The sequence below is a fragment of the Cyprinodon tularosa genome, unplaced genomic scaffold, assembly GCF_016077235.1.
Source record: "Cyprinodon tularosa strain WSP-4 unplaced genomic scaffold, ASM1607723v1 ctg148, whole genome shotgun sequence".
Taxonomy (NCBI): domain Eukaryota; kingdom Metazoa; phylum Chordata; class Actinopteri; order Cyprinodontiformes; family Cyprinodontidae; genus Cyprinodon; species Cyprinodon tularosa.
The window spans coordinates 127,129-144,323 of record NW_024038309.1 but is presented as its reverse complement, the minus strand read 5'-3'; the positions used below and the strand labels follow the sequence as shown (position 1 = coordinate 144,323).

At 37.7% G+C, this 17,195-nt stretch overlaps 1 protein-coding gene across 5 annotated transcripts in view; it reads right to left on the bottom strand.

Annotated features, from left to right (window-relative positions):
- Positions 1–17,195, bottom strand: part of nlgn2a (neuroligin 2a) — a 308,659-nt gene that overhangs the window by 250,712 nt on the left and 40,752 nt on the right. For 3 of the 5 annotated variants that reach the window (XM_038279104.1, XM_038279108.1, XM_038279106.1), the window contains exon 2: positions 14,818–14,970. The exons of the other annotated variants lie outside the window; for them this stretch is intronic. The gene's annotated coding sequence lies outside the window, so the exon portion shown is untranslated. The remainder of the gene's footprint in view (positions 1–14,817; positions 14,971–17,195) is intronic. 5 annotated transcript variants of the gene reach the window in all.

Sequence of the window (17,195 nt, the reverse complement as noted above, 5' to 3'; positions counted from 1 at the left end):
TTTAAATCCTCCGTTCCTTCTGCGTGCTATGAAAAACAAAGGCTTCACCTAATAACATATCCGAGCCATAGTTCACACAGCACTTTGATTTTGCTTTTGCTCCCTGAGCACGAAGTAGCTGGCTATACTGGGGATTGCTAAGGAGGGTTGAAGGAGATTGGAGTCAGGGGACAGAAAGAGCGAATGTGTTGGTTTATTGATCACGATCTAAGGTAATTATGTTAATGTTTGAATGCAAACAATATGTGCATACATGCATGTTGTTAAGGCATATATTATTTAGGAGCAAGTATTTTTTTTTTATTTGATTGCTGTTTTACTCATAAGAAGCAAAATTACTACAGTTTTACTATCTTTAGAGTTTTTGACTTTTACGTCTGAATAGTAACATAACTTAGGCCCCGTCCACACGAAGTCAAAACGAACACGAAATGCTAATATTTTCCAGAACGTTTGTCGTAAAGACGGAGACGTAAAATAAATGTGATCGTCCACACGAATGCATGAAAACGCTGCAAAATGTATGCCAGGCCTGTAAGTGGCGCTGTGGTGCCAAAGCAAAAATAGGCGACGAAATGTTGGGCATGCGCACTAATATTTATACATGGTTGCCCTGCGGGTCCATTTTCGTGGTTCAGTCAAATTCAGGTGCTGAACTATGTCGTCGATATTGCTCTGTTCTTCCTGGAGATATTCCAGAAGAAGAAGATTCTGTTGTAAGCCCGACAGCAGGGTGAGTAGCATGAGCAGCAACCATTCAACACAGTACGGCGCCATTGTTGTTGTGATACTGTGTCGTGCATGCGTGTTTAGAGGCGACGCTATGACGCATGCGTGTAAAAAAAAAAATGCGGTTAGAGCTTAAAGATGGAAACGCGAAAACAGCGTTTCAAAATCTTCCCACTCAGAAGGCTGAATAAAAAAAAGATCGTTTACAGACCCCCGAAACGCCGGCTTCGTATGGAAAAGAGGCTGGTTTGGTGAAAAATTTGTGCGTTTAGGCCAGGGTTCGGCTTCGTGTGGACGGGGCCTTAGAATACCCTGCATAAAAGTTTGACCAATAGAGACCCATAGAAGGTTTGTTTTTAAAAACGTAGTTTAAAAAAAAATCCTTTTGAATTGAACTTTTTTAATTAATTTAGTTTGCAAAGTTTAGTTGCCTATTTAAACTGTTTTTAATCTTACGCGACATGACACTCTATGCTACATGAATATAATAAACTTTGGTAGAAAGTCATGTTTTTTATGTGCTCATGTTGTGCTTTAACTGTTTTCTTCTAAAGCAATAGATGGAGAAAAGCAACTTCATCACCATTAATCTTCAATTTGTACTGACAGAGAAAAACATAATACCGAGAACTCAGTCCTAGTGATTTCCACATTTATGCGCATTGAGAACCAATTCTAACATAAAGGAGCAGACGTATGGGTGCAAACTAGTGCCATCAGAAACTGAATTTAAATTACCTTTGCTAAATCTGTAATCATATCAAATAAATCCATTAGTTTGAACAAAAAAATGAATACATTCAAACAGATTTAAGATATATATTTTGCACTGTTAAAAATTCCGACTGCCTTTGTTTTTTACTTTCACTTTTATAGTGCAAATTTAGTTCAAAAATTATATTTCTTTGTGTCAGAGATCTTGGTCCTTAAGCCAGAGAGCAATCACACACAGATTTACTTAGTTTAACCTTATTTTTACCATATTTTGATCTGATATTGTACACATATGAGCTTGGTAAATGTAATAGCCATGTCATTTACCAATGTACTGCTGAGGAAACCCAAAAATGAGTAATACAGGCAGCCAGGGATGCCAAATCAATAAATCATATTGATTAATTAATTAATATTTTTGCTTATGAAGATTTCATTTTTGGAAACTCTGTATTTTTTTAACCAATCCAGTCCTTCAGCATGCATAGGTCAGAGTAACATCAGTTTATCCCGTTTCGCTCTTAGCTGTGTACCTATAACTGATAAATGAACTCCCTGTGTGAAACCACTCACTGCAAACATTTAGTGTGTTATATTTTTATTGCTTGTTGAGAAACGAGATTAATTTACAAGCATGAATCACGGCTTGAATTTCGTAGCCCTTTAATATAAGATCCTGGAGGGAATGATTGAAATCAAAGCTAGTTTTAGCAAGCAATATATTTCATTTTTCATTATGAAACTTGTTAGTAAAAAAAAAATCAATTAAGCTGAGTTGGTAGGAAAAAAATCAGAGATTATATTTTCTAACCGTATTGCCTTGCTACCGTCTTGCTATCCCCTACTAGAAGCACATGATGCTGATTTATAGCTAATAGCAACTGGTGCAATACCTTAGATTAAACGCAGTTTGTTTTTATTTACATAATTCCTCTAATGTATATATAATAATTTCACATCATTGATGATATTTATCAAACTCATTACCTTCCTCTGCTGCAGCTTAAAATGCCATGAAGCAAATTTAACCAAATGTAAAATGTCAATCTGTGGCTAAATACTCTGTGGCTGAAGGACTTAATTGTCTGACACATGGAAAAAGAATTGCCAAGTACAATGGATGATGACGTTACTTGAAGAAAAATGGGACACCACCTTTAAGGAAAGCATTTATACTTTAGACATAAACATTGTGGGTTGGTTCAACAGAGCTTCGCAGTGAGGAAAGTTGAAATTGGATGAAAATCTCAGAGGCTAATACAGTAGGCTGAGAGTTGCAGACGGCTGCAAACATTTTATTTCTTTCTTAATTCAACCAAAGCCTACCTTTAACTGCATAAAGTACAATTCATTTATCTTTGTTATAATATACAATTTGTTAAAATATGATGTGTAAGAAGTAGAGAGAGGTTAATTTTAGGTGCTTTTCTAAAATCAAACAGTTTTTTAGACACAAAAAATGTTATATTTAATATATTTTTTCAGTATTCACATTTAAAAAAGCTCCCAATGCCATTTAGCTACATATTATATTATTCATCCAGATTTTTTAGTTTTCTTGGTGTGTTAAGGGGTTTGCAAAGCCAAAATGTCACTGTCAAGTTCATTCCTAGACTCTTCCTAGACATTATTCAATCAAACTCATCCGTCACACTGGTTGTGTTATTATCCTGTCTATTTCCTGGAAAGACAGCTCGTAAATCCAACATTTGCAGGAACTGTCTCATTCTAGTTATTTGGAATCCTAAAGGCATATTTTCAAAAAATCTATAGTATGCTATCAATTTAACAAAGCATGAGATTTCTTTGTTGCAGTTTTTTTTACAGTTTTTGTGTTGAAGAGAAAAATGTGGACAAAAAAGAGGACTAAACAACATCTCTCTTTGCAACAGACCCCAGTAGAGAGGAAAAAAATGCATGCTGCGAAAGAGAGTGCATAGTGAATCTATTATTCCAGGAGACTTCAGATGTTTTGCTTGAGGCAAGTGTGACTTTGCAAAAGCCTGTTTTTCAGAAAGGCTGATGATTCTGGGCTATTTTAAGTTTCCATCTCCCTGACTCCCTCTCCTCTGTTGCCATCCTCCTCACCTTCGTCCAGCCCTTTAATAAAAGGAGGAGGGTTACTCTCGCTGCTGAACCACCACTGTGCACACAAGTATTACCAAGGCTTCAGAGTTCACCTCCAAACCCTGACTCTAAATGAGTGGAAGTGTGTGTCTCGAAATAACTAAGGCAGTGAGCAGATGATTTAGCTTGACAGACAGGTTTTGTAATACAGTACTTCAAATTGCTTTTTCCCCCTTCAGCCTGTCTGAAACACTCATTCACAAGTGGTTGAGTCCTAACACCCTTGATTAAAGGCTTCTAAAATGGTCAATCGGGAAAAAAACCTACAACTAAAAAAATAGACTGTACAATTTGGAGTAAAGACCTAATTTTCACTGCTTCTTGTGCTTCCAAAACAAAGTATGAGTATAAGATCAATTCTGTTCAAAACAGGGCCAATTGCACTGCTGATGTTAAGTTGGCAAAACACCCACCATAATAACTATCTTTTTAGAATCGTTTTTGCCTAAAGGCGAAAAAAAGTTGAAATTCAGCTAGTTCCTTAAAAGAGATATTTATCCTAACAAATATCTAGTAATACATCCATAATAAAGAGTTCAACAAAAAGTCAAGAAACATTGAAAAATAACTTTAAGCTGAATAAAGAATAGTTAAAATACAAGTGCACTCGACTGTTGTGATTTTTTTTCACCATTAAAACAAGGCTGGCAATCAAATAAAATGTTTAACTTATTATTGAGCATCTTTTTTATAAGTATTTATAGCAAAACAATAACAATAGATTCTTCTTATATGATAAATGTAAGTAATTTGAAATAAATGAATATAAACAGAGCTGAATCTGATTTATGTTAAAGATTCTTACAGAACAATTTTCTGAGCTTTGCGTTTTCCTCTTTGTTGTTAACTTTCTAAGCTTATATTTGATGATAAATTAAACTATTGTCAGGACCATAGTCTGTAAAACTTGCTCTACTTTTCTATTTAATTGTTGTTAATTTGGGATTTTTATTTTACATATTCTTTGCAGTTCATCTGTGGAAAATCGATTTGTCTCTCTTAAGGATAGAAACATCAGATATAAACATTGTAATTCATGTTTGGACTGCTGACCAAAGGTTTTAGTTCTTGCATATTTTATAACAAATTGTAAATATTAACACTACAAGAAAGTATTGCCAACAGAGATTTTATAAAGTTGAGCAATGTTAACTTTTGTTAACCTAAAGCTGCAAAAGCCCAAATCGTGGTTGTTACTATGCAAAAAAATTGTCAAAAGGAACAATTTAAATGTTTCCAAATACGCACATTTGATTATTTGTAAGGCTAAAATCCATCTTTAAAGAAGCTTAAGTCTTAAGATCCAACTGTTTAAAGCTGCCTTTAGTTGGTAATGCACAAACAAATTAGTTGAAAATCTCTTTTAAAAAAATATCTTATAACACATTAATTATCATCTCTGGTTGATGAATGTTTATGATATTTTGATGATTTGCTGTGCAATCTGTTTACATGTTCACTGGTTTTAATAAATTACTTAATTCTTTACAAAATATGGCTTTTGTAAAATTAAATGAAAGTAAAAATACAGGCAGCCATTCATGAAAGGATCTCTCCCTGATCCTTAAACCCAGCTTAAAGTTTTTATAGTGGAGCAAAAAGCAAAGCATGACTTTTAAAACCTGTATTAAGGCTAAAGCTGCATGAGGCATTTGGATAAAAAAAAAAATGTTTTCAGTATATTCTCTTGAGAAGAATAGGAAAAGAAAGTGAAAGGGATTTTAGAAAATTCATTCAATTATCTCAGGTCACTTTAATCAGTGTTACGTATGTGAGGTTAAGAGGTAAACACATTCAGCTGCAATGTAAAAGAATGTTGTCAAAGAAAGTCAAATAAAACACCCAGTATATGGCTTTTTTTCTAAATATCTATCTGTCTCTTACAGCTTGCAGCTTTAAGTTTTTGTAGAGGACAATCAGTGACATTGCTGCCTTGTAGAAAATGTGTTTCTACAATTTGGGTTAATGATTAAATCATCAAACATTTCAAGCTTCAATTAAGCCTATTGAGACTTCTTAATGTCAGGGAGCTTGGGTTCACTTAAATATTCATGATTCTGTTTTTTTTTTTTTTTTTTTTTACCAAGAACTGAAATGATAAAAGGGGGAGATTTTAATATTTATCTCAAGGTCAAATACAGTTTATTCTATATGAGACAACAAGGTAAATGGGGTTAGCAGAGATTGGCTGATCCTGTGGGGAAAAAAAATAAAAATGAAGGGTTAGGACTGGATCTAAAATAGAAAAATTAAAAACAGATGAGGGTTATAGTTATCGGGGAGCTGTGAAGGAGAGAGTTATTATGGGCTTGGCAGCTGTTTTGGTTGAGATGAGGGAGATATGGAAGGCAGAGAGCAGGTGTGCGGGTGTTATTGGTCAGGACCTGATGCCCCTGAAAACATAACGGCAGACAACCAGGCCAGCTGAGCCAAACAGACTTTGGCTCTCTGCAGCGACACTTCTTTCCCTCTCATTTATCCTGTTTTATTTACTCACAGCTAATTTCAGATCTGTTTAGTGGCATGAGACAGTGAACTGCTCTGACACGCATCATGTTGGCCCAAAGAGCACCAGCTAAAAATGTCTTAACTGAATATTTATAGATTTCTTTTCACAGGTTCAAAAGCATGGCTTGAATTAACCAAAACAAATAGCCATCATAACACAATCCACATTATGCAACTGCTCAACTGTGGCAGAGATTAAACGAATGAGACTCTCTTAGAAGACGCTTTAATATTAGCAGAGAATAATTCTTATCAATTATAAAGTGAAAACTGTGTGGATTAAATGCATATCAATAAAATATTGAATATACTAAGATTTACTTTGGCTTTAACAAACAAGCAAAGGTAAGTCTAACAGAATGCAACAATGGTATACAGAGGATTTATATTTCTGCTGCAAACAATGGCTAGTAAAAGCTTTTTAGCTGTGGCAAAAGCTATGGTAGCATTATGAGACTATTCTTACATTTTGATTCAAAATCTTAGGGAAATCAATTTTACATTTGCATAAGGAAATACAATGTTTGTTCTTCAGGAGGCTCCAAGGAGGGACAGTAGCTAGCTTCGCAGAAAAGATGTCCTTTGTACAAATCTAGAGGGATTTTCCGCATTGACATTGCATGTTCTTCACATGCTTGCAAGAGTTGTATCCAGCTTCCTACCACAGCCCAAAAACATGCAGGTCTGTTTTATTAATGCTCTTCATAGTGGGAAGCAATCTTAATGAGTGTTAGTATCAAGATGCAATTCTTCAACCAGTGGCAATCTCCATATTTCTCTCTAGAAACTAAGGTCTGCCCACTAGCATGTTAATGTTTGCCCTTAAGGAGCAGGGTTGGCCAGATGGATTGGTAAGGGTGGAATGGACTTTCAGTTATTTTAACTACAATCAACATTTATGGCCTCAAAAAGAGTGATCTATATGTGCCAGATGGATTTGCAATCACATAACAGTGTCTGAGTAAAGTGGTGACCATCATAGAGGTGGTAGCAAGCTCTTGTGCTTGTCTACGGTTCTCTCATTCACCACTGAGGACCTTGTTTGTGAAATAAATGAACATTAAATTGCCAACATGACTTGTTCCTTTAAACATCAATCACCCAATTTGATAAAAGGACACAATTGAAGAGTCAGTGGATGACAAAACTGTTTGGCATTGACAGAGAGGAGCTGGCAAGTTTATTAACAGCCCACGCTCTTTAACTCTGGAACTAAACTCAGCAATACAAGGAATAATTCATTGAGCCTCCTATTTCTTTTGCTTTAAGCCAAGATTTTTGTCCTCTTGTCTTTGTTAAGTTTACACATGCAACGAAATGGCTATGACATTGTTGTTACATCACACATTACACAACTACTGCTTTTTATTGCATGGCATTCTTCACCCCTTGTCCTAAGGGTGAAAATATATCTACTTCTCCACTGGTATAATATATATGTATATAAAATAGCCAGAGCAACACACCATAAAGCCATTTCTATTCCCCTCTGTAGCACAAAGCACACTGTGCCTGATTCAAACTTGTTGGATCGATAATTCATAAACAAAATGTCTCTTTCTGAGTGTAGGTAACTGAGGAGCTACAGTACAAGGTATTTCTCTATGAAAATATGATGTTCTCTGAGCCAGATGAATAGCATCTGGTGCAGAAAAGATGTCTGATAGCTTTAATGTTTAGATTTACTGGGCTAGAGTGATATGAAAAAAAATGAGGTCGACCATATGACAGCTGTGTGTTAAAGGTAAAAAAAAATGCAGTTCTTATTGAGGAATAAATGTGGACATCTCAACATGGATTTGCACTGAAAATTTTCAAAATTACACAGTGTAAATGCCGAGAACCTGAGGACTTTTACCATGTTTGAACCTTGGACATTAAGTCCCGTCTGCTCTTCATTGTGTTCGGAGTAAACATCATGATGAGAATCCATAGCGACACCTGAGCTCTTTAGAAACAAGATTTTAGTAGCTTTTGGGTTTGTCAATAGATTTATAGATTTTTTTTTATTTTTTTTTTTACTGCAAGCGAAGTAGTTTATTATGGTTATTGATCATTATCAGTTGTTGAAGGTAACTCAGCTGGAAAAGCCTCCAAAAATCCAAAACATCATGACAGGAAATACAGGTACAGCTGGTGCAAAGGTGCATGTTTGTACGATCAAAAAGAGTTGAAAGCCAAACTACAGAAATTACCTCTACAGGAATGTGATTTAGTTAGTTGATTCTAGGGCTGGGTAATAATTCAATATCAATAAGTATCGCAGTAAAATTGTATTCAATAACTGTGATATGAGGTTTAACCTCATTTTCGGTGTACATCACATTGCATGATTACATTGTTTACAACATAATGGCTTTGCAATGTTTTTAACTATGAGATCGAGCCTGTGGCTGCGACCATGCAATAGCCTCAATCACTTTATAGAGCAGGGACTATATATAGGACTTTATAGTGAACTTATTTAACTGACCACTTGGGCAGATGATCACTTTTCACTCCCCGTTGGTCACGTGACTCCAGCTCTGTGCCTGGGCCATCCTTGTTCTCTTTCACGCCCAAAACAAATCCCATGACGCTTTGAGAGGAGACCTCTGGATATATCTGCTCATCTACTGACCATGGATGATCACTACTCTTTAAAGTTCATTATGGGAAATTTTGAATGCTAGATATTCAAACACTCGTATAAAATGGTGTACTCTGTCTGGGTGAGAGTAGAAGTTTTACCACATATTCTTACCAAATCTGGTTGGAAGCAACATGCAAACATCTTAACCATCCACAAAGGTAGAAATTGCAGCCTTTGGCTTGTTTTTCTAAAAGAAATAGAGGGTAAAACTGGTGCAGCAATGTTTGTTTTGCTTCAGCCTTCCACCTCTGGTAGACGTAATACAGGTCACCACATTTTATTGGTTCACAGCCTCTCTGTATAAAGGCTAACACATCTGTTGGATTCACAAATCTTGCTACTTTTTATCTTGCTTGCAAGGTAACAGCTTCTAACCCCAAGACTGAACTAGTGAAATTCTTATTTTTATTTTTTAAGTATTTTTTCTGAGGCTTTCATATTTTAATAACAAAAATATATTGAAAAATATATTGTGATATAAGCTTTGGCCCCATTGCAGAGCCATGGGTGACTCTCAACTAAATAATTCAAAAACAAAGAAGAAGACATTTTCAAAAAACGACATAACCAACTCACGGAATATAATACTATGGTTTGCAGCAGAACCCAGTCATGTCGCCTTCATAGAACCCAACATGACTTTTGCTTTGGTGTCACTTGGGGCTTGGGGAAAATGTAAGACCACCTGTAAATAAAAGATAAAGCTGAAGCAGAACTGGAGCCTGCAAAATGACAGCGACCCGAAACGCGGCAGTATATCCAACAAGCCTAGATCGTCATCTCACATAGATGCTAGTGGGTAGCTTAAAACGAGCTGCACCTGTAAGAAACATCTCAAAGCTGAAAGCAGAGCACACTATCTTAAGACTGATGTTAGAGAAGCTATATATATTGGAAGAAGTTTCTCAGTTAGGCTGTTTTAACCACAGAGGGCAACGTTGCATCAGGGAGGTAGTGATTCCTTCATTTATTATTTGTCTGGAGTTAAAGAAGTTTGTTTAATTTGTTAAACAAAACATGTTTTTCTTTTTTAAGTGCAATTAAAATCCCTCCCTGAAGCCGAAATAGATAAATTGATCAGAAACCAAACGTACATCTTAAGAAACTGTATTATGTCCTTCGCTTTCACTTTATCCTTTGTGCTTATGCTTTATTGACTGACAGAAAAACAACATCTCAGCGGCTATATAAAGTGATTTTTAATTCTATCAATATTGTGGGAGAGTTTTTTTGAAGTACTGCAAGCCTGCTTTAATAATCATCACACATCATTAGTGAAAGTTTGAGTTGTTTATTGAAACAGATAAATAGATGTAGAAATTTGATCTGCTACAAGTTGATATCTATGCTGCTCAATGGGTCGCGCAGAATCTGTTCAATCCATCCCTCCCTAAAGCTCATTTATAGCCTCCAAGTCGATCCGTCTCTTTTTGTTTGCTGTCCTTGGCTTCTTTCTCTGACTCACTTTCAGCTCAGCCTCTCTCACTTTTTCTCCTTTATCTAATCCCTCTTCACATGCACTGCCCCTGCACTGGCTCAAGCCTTCTCAGCACAGGAAAAGAATGAAGAAATGAACGAAATAAGAAGGGAGCAAACCCCCCCCCAAAAAAGTGGTAAAATGAAAGAGAATGACAGAGTTGGTAGTGAAAGAAAGGCGATTTAGTGGGCAAAAACAGAGGGGCTGGATGAGAAGGATGGAGGGAGGCTGCATCACTGCTCCGATCAGATATGGCGGAGAAACACAGAGAGAAGGAAGAGGAGCAGAGCGGCGGATTGATGGGTTTAAGATGCGGAGAGCCGTAAAGAGGCAGAGGTCTATTAAAAGTGCAGTGTTTGGACGTATGTGGGTACAGCCCTGATTTAAATGAATGGATTCTTTGTGACAGTGTTCCATTCCTGCAGTGTGTACTTCCCCTTATTTGTACTCCAGCAGTTATTTGATGTGTGCATATCCATGAGTCAGTGTGTTTATTTATTTGTGTGGCTGGTGTGCTGATGAGTCAACATGCTAGTAGAATATTTAGCTGTCCTGTTTGAGATTATTTATTTTTTTATTTTTTGGTTTGAAATCTAACCATTAAGTAAGACGGAGGAAAATATGTAGGAAGAGAGCAATGAAGGAGGTGCAGAACAGCTTGGTTTCCAGAGAGCTGACCGCAGCTCCAAACTTATTTAATCCTGCAGTGCTGACTTTGGCCAGAGCAATAAATCTACTGCGGCAAAAAGTGTTTGTTCTGCTTGAGCTCTTATTTTCAAACAAATTGCTTCAAAAGACCTTAAAACTTACAAATCTGGATTTGGAGGTTGTATAGTGCAAACCAGCAGTAAACTTTTTACCTTTAGTGCCTTATTGTAGCAGTCAGACCACTTAAACATTTCCAACATTTACCACATTGAAACCAATAACTTCAACTGTATTTTCTTATAGAGAAAAACACACATTTGATAGTAATAATGCATTTCCTTACAGCGGAGGAAAAATGATGCTAAATAACAATTGTGTTATTTCAATCCAAAAAGTGTTTTCAGGGTATTTCTCTATCATCTTTGCATATTATTGCATATTGCATAGAGATATTTCAACCCATTCTCATTCTTCATTGCAAGTTACCTCAAGTTCAATTAAAATGTTTACAAAGTATTTACAAAAATCAGCTATCAGTTATTCCTAAATAATCTGGAATAGATTTAGGTCAGACCTTTGACTAGGCCATTTGAACACATGAAGGGACTTTGGGAACCAATTCATTTAAAGGAATAGTACACCCAAAACATGATTAGCCTTCATTTTCTACTCACCCCCATGCTGAACAACACTCTGGAGTACTTTTTTGATATCTCAAATGCATCTGGAGAATCTGGGAGGCTTCTTGCTGTCTGCTGACATTCAAATAATGGAGGTCTATGGTGCCCGAGGCAGAAAGGTCCATAAAAGTCCACAAAAAACGTGTCAATATTCCTCCATACTGCTCGTCCAATGTATTCCAAGTGTCCTGAGTGGGTAGCATCCAGAATTTACTCGAAACGAAGTCATTTAGAATGTTTTTGGAGCATAAACAGTAGTGTATAGGATTTCCTGAAAGCGCGCACCTGAGCGTTCACGGAAGCCGGCAGTTCAAACCAGATGAAAGTGCGCAATTTAGCGTCTGCTCTGCCGATAATACAAGAGTAGAAGAAGAAATGTGCTGTTTACCTGTGCAAAGAAAGAAACAACGAAAGAAAAATGTCTGAGGACTTCAGTGTTGAGGAAGAGCATGAGTTCTTTGCCAAGCTGAATGCGCACTTTCGTCTGGTTTGGTCTGCCGCGGTTTCCGTAGCGTCGTGAACTCGCAGGCGCGCTCTTTCAGGAAATCCTATACACTACTGTTTATGCTCTAAAAACATTCTAAATGACTTCGTTTCGAGTAAATTCTGGATGCTACCCACTCAGGACACTTGGAATACATTGGACGAGCAGTATGGAGGAATATTGACACGTTTTTTGTGGACTTTTATGGACCTTTCTGCCTCTGGCACCATAGACCTCCATTATTTAAATGTCAGCAGACAACAAGAAGCCTCCCAGATCTCCAGATGCATTTGAGATATCAAAAAAGTACTCCAGAGTGTTGTTCAGCATGGGGGTGAGTAGAAAATGAAGGCTAATCATGTTTTGGGTGTACTATTCCTTTATGTTCTTGCTTATGGCTTAGAGCCATTCTGTTGGAAGGTAAACCTCTGTCACAATTTATGCTACAGGATTGGTCTGGATGGGATGATGGAATGGATAGACCAATTAGTTCAATTTGGTAGTATCTTTTTCTAGCTTTTTCTCTGAGGGATCTTTATATGCTAGATGAAGATGATGCCCATTTTTTCGGTTGTTAAGACATAGATCTATCTTAGCATCTTATATTAAGTTAAGTTATATAAAGTTAAAACAGCCCAGTGGAAAATTTCACCCATCAATGTTTGCTCTCGCATAGCTCATGAGACATATCTGAGTTTTTAAACTCAGTCTAATTTTAGTTTTTATTTTGTCTCAAATGTTTCACGTAAAATTCACAAGGAGAAATAAGATAACATGCAAAAATTGCAAAACACATTAAAACCTATTCAACCATACGCACAAATACGTGTCTCATTAGCTTTGCGGAACCTTTCCATTGACTTCAATTAATTTCTACAGCCTAACTGTGACCCTTATCCTAACCCTAACCATTACCCTAACCCTAAAACCTATCCTTTGCCCTGACCCTAAACCTGAACGGTTCCCTAAACCTAAGCCTGACCGGTACCCTAAACTTAACCCTGACTGTTGGCCTAACCCTAACCCTGACAGTTGGCCTAACCCTAACCCTGACTGTTGCCCTGACCCTAAACCTAGCCCTGACCCTAACTCTAAACCTAACCCTAATTCTCCAAGCTGGATTGGCTATGGATCTGAGAGATACCAACAAACGTGCGCCGGCCTGTGCAATGCCTGTGATCCTCTAACCAACTGCCCTAGTCGTTGGACTGGGTGGGGGGATCATCGAGAGAGTGTCTAACGCCTAACCATTACGGGTTCATATCTAACCCTAACTCCAATCTAAAGTCAATTCCTAAACGTGACCACAGACCCAAAAACAGCAATTCCCTGCCTGGGGTACAGGCATTGGGCCTCACAAAGAGCAGTCGGACCCCACAACTTGCCATTTTCCCTTAAAGGTCCCCACAATGTATTGAAAACAAGATCACCCACTCAAATCCCCTGCCACTCACACACCATCATGGCAAGCCAAAATGAATGCTCTATATAGTCAGACGTTTATATATTCAATAAACAAATTATAGTATATTAAGTCAAGAGCCAACCTAATATTGTTGTGTATAGACCAATCCTTTATGAATCCTGATTAGGTTTCATGCATGATCTATTTCAAATCATATTTCCGTCGATTTGAGAAGATAAGGGTGAATCATTTGTAATCTACGTTCAATAAAGTTTTTGGCCTCAGATTATCGATATATCTTTTCTTTTCCTGATTTTGAGTAATAATGTCATGAATCCTTGTTTTATATTTGGCATGAAATAATATTTTTCAATACATTCTTTTAAAGCTTTGAATAACAATTTGTTTAGGTATCCCAAGATTAATTATAAAAATTGGAAGTCAAAACATATTCATCAGGTGATTTGCCTACTGACATTTGTTTTACAAAACATCTAATTCTTCTCTATATATCTAAGAGTCTCATACTGTTTTGAATGTGGAGTCAGTTCTAGGAATGTTGTGTTTAATGCTTTCCAAAGCTGTGATGAGAGTAGACTGAGTTCATAGAGCGAGCCCTCTGATTTTCCTTTCTCAGGTCACAAAGAGACACTGAGAATGATGTTAGAGCTTGTTGAGATCTTGTCTTCACCATGAAAGGAGTGCTTGTGGAGAGCCTCTCCTTTGCTCTGTCAGAGCATGAACTAAAACTATGATGAGACTAGATTTAGTTCATGTTGAGAGCTCTCTGATTTCTCCGCCTGAGATCAGAAGGAGAAACAAATGTTGGGTAAGTCTAAGAATCATATTTAAACTTTTTGAGATCTATCCTGAAACTTGAGACTTAATCGAGCTTCAGTATATCTTATTGTTCCAGTGGGAAAAAAAAGAGACACAGGAGAAATATACCCTACTCTCATTTTGGTGTCACTCATATCTCATCGTTGTCTAGGAGAAATACATGAAACATCTTAGAGATCAATCATTATTTAAGATTTTCCTTTCCTTTGGGAGTATAACATATCTACAAATCAAAATAATCACTTTGAGTCACTTTTTGATAAAGCTTCTAGTTAGAGTGACTTCTAGTTAAGCTGCTATAGGCTTAGACTGCAAGAGGACATGGGGACCCTTTTTCATCACTCTGCTTCATTCTATATTCTCCCATCCTGTGGGATTTGTTAGCTCAATATCTAACGTTATACTCTTTCTACTTTTTCTCATCATAGTAGCTTCATCTGGTCTGTTCCTGTTTGGCTGTGACACCATCCTGGAGAGAGATATAAGCTGTGCTGCTGCTGTCAACACCTTTGTTTGTCTGCCTGACTGTGTGATTCCTGGACGAGACCACCTGTGTAGCTGGTTAACAGTTACCTTTTGTGTCTCTGCTTCTTTCTGTATGTCTACTTCTGTCTCCTCGAACCCCAGTTAGCTTCAAGCAGATAGTCGGTCACACTGATCCTGGTTCTGCTGGACCTTTCTTCCTTAAGAAGATAGGTGGTTTGAGAGGGACGTGCAGGAAGCCATCTATGTTAAGAAAGAAAAAACAACTTTAAACAGAGGGGGTAGACTCAGATTTCAAAAATCTACAATTAAGCGATTGAGCTGATTCCTTCCCACTATCGTAGAAACCCCCACCCCCTTACAGTGGAATAGAACACCTCGCCTGTTTATCCAGGCCAACAATTCCCTTTAATGACCCCCCTTTCAGAGAAAAGGCCGGTATCGGGTATTACAGGCTAATACCTGAAAGAAACCAAACCACCCCCATTCCAAAGGGAAGACCTGCTCATCAAGTTCAATTTGCATGTCTTCTGAGCCAAAACAAAGCTTTGTTTTTTGGTCCACTCTATAACGCCACGAACTCAACACTATTTCGGACATTTGGAATTAAAAAAGCTTCCTGGATGGGAAGCGAAATGTCTTCAAATTTGGAAAAAAATTCCAGTGGATTGTTTTTTAATTTTTTTGTAATGAGCTTTCGTCCTGTTCTTCCTGGAGTGTTTTCCTCACCACTGTCGCTACAAGATTGCGTGGTGTGAGGGATTGCTTTTGAGTCAATGAGTCAATGCAATCAGCTGGTTTTTCTTAGATAGAAAACTTTGAACCAATCTGACTGTATGATCTGGTTGAAATGGCTCTGTAAAGTACCTTGAGATGACATGTGTTGTAATTTGGTCAATGGCGTAACTATCGGTAAGCAGAGACTGCAATTGCTTTGAGGACCCCGACCTCTTAGGGGCCCAGTCACTGACATCTGGTTGGCCCCCTATGCAATTGTGGACTAGGACGTCTCTTAAACCCACCTGATACTAGGTTGACTGACCTGACGTTATTTATACCGCAACACATGGCAGATTTCAACAGTATGGTGAGCCGTTTAAACACGACACCAATAGCAAAGCAAACAGTGGTACTTTTAATTACTATGTTAATAACTGTGTATAGTTCATAAGACGGTTGGTAAAAAATACACTCATATAATATGTTTCAAACCGCAATAAAGATCTTAAAAGAACAATGTATTTGAGTGTTTTATTTTTTACAGTACGACTTGAAATTATGGGTAATCCAGAGCGTAGATTAAAACCATAACCGTCATGTACAATGTGTTAGAGACGATGGATACCAAAATGAGGTACTTAAGCAGATTCCAGAAAAGAAAAAAAAAGGAAAGAAGAGCTAATGGAAGAACGGAAAAAGCTTCCCAAAATAAACATATTTTTCCAAAGAACCAAAGAAGGAGAGGCGGACATTGCTGCTGCCACAGTGAGTAAAGATTGCAACCAGGAGATGAATGGAGAGAGTGTGGGTGAGGAGGGGAGCTGTAAAACTTAAGGTAGCCCGATAAGACTCAGTTTACAGCAGACTATACTAAAGTATATTCATGTCTAGTAAAGGTGAAAAATGATGAAATGATGAAGTGTGTATGTATGGGGCACATTTCGGGTTGGTTGTCTACGGCAGCGGCGGGGGGGGCGGGTAGGTGTGGGGTGTTGTACTTCATATGGGGCTCACCCAGATAATGTTGCTCACGGGCCTATTGTTGTGTCATTATGGCATTGGAATTGGTGCATTATAGATAAACTTAATTGAAATCAATCCTACTTTGATTACATTTAGTAAGAACTCAACTCCAATGTAATGTATTTTTGAAACCAGATCAGTACAGCCTCACTATGACATGCAACCCCAACCTCAATGGGAAATGGCATCAGCTGTCCTTGCCATCTCATGCCCTTCACTGCCCACTCATGCCCAGCCAAGCCTCACACCCAGCAGTTCCCCTTCTCCTACTCCTCCCGGGGGGCATTCTGCTGATGGGGAGCCCAGCTAATATCTGCTTATCTTGCTCCCACACCACGCTCTGACATGCCGACTGTGGTTAATGGTGGTCTAGAAAGTGTTGAGTCAGGACAAATTGAAGCCAAGGTGGGGGAGGAGGAGGTGTGTCACTTGTCATGAAATAGTAGCATTTTTCCCTGGGCTCTTGGCCAGTTTACATCAACATCTTCCTAAGTGTCAAATATTGGAAAGTCCAGACTATGGGTATTATCCTAACACTTTTTGGGGTTATATTATCAAACACTATTAACTTTGTGCAGCTATAGCACTCTCCATAACAAGCACAATGATTTTATGTAAACATTAATTAAGAGCCCATTTCATTTAGCCCTATGCAGAATGTCTGCACAAATGTAACATTATGCTGTTTATCATGGGCCACAGCAAAACTCACAAAGCAGTATGTG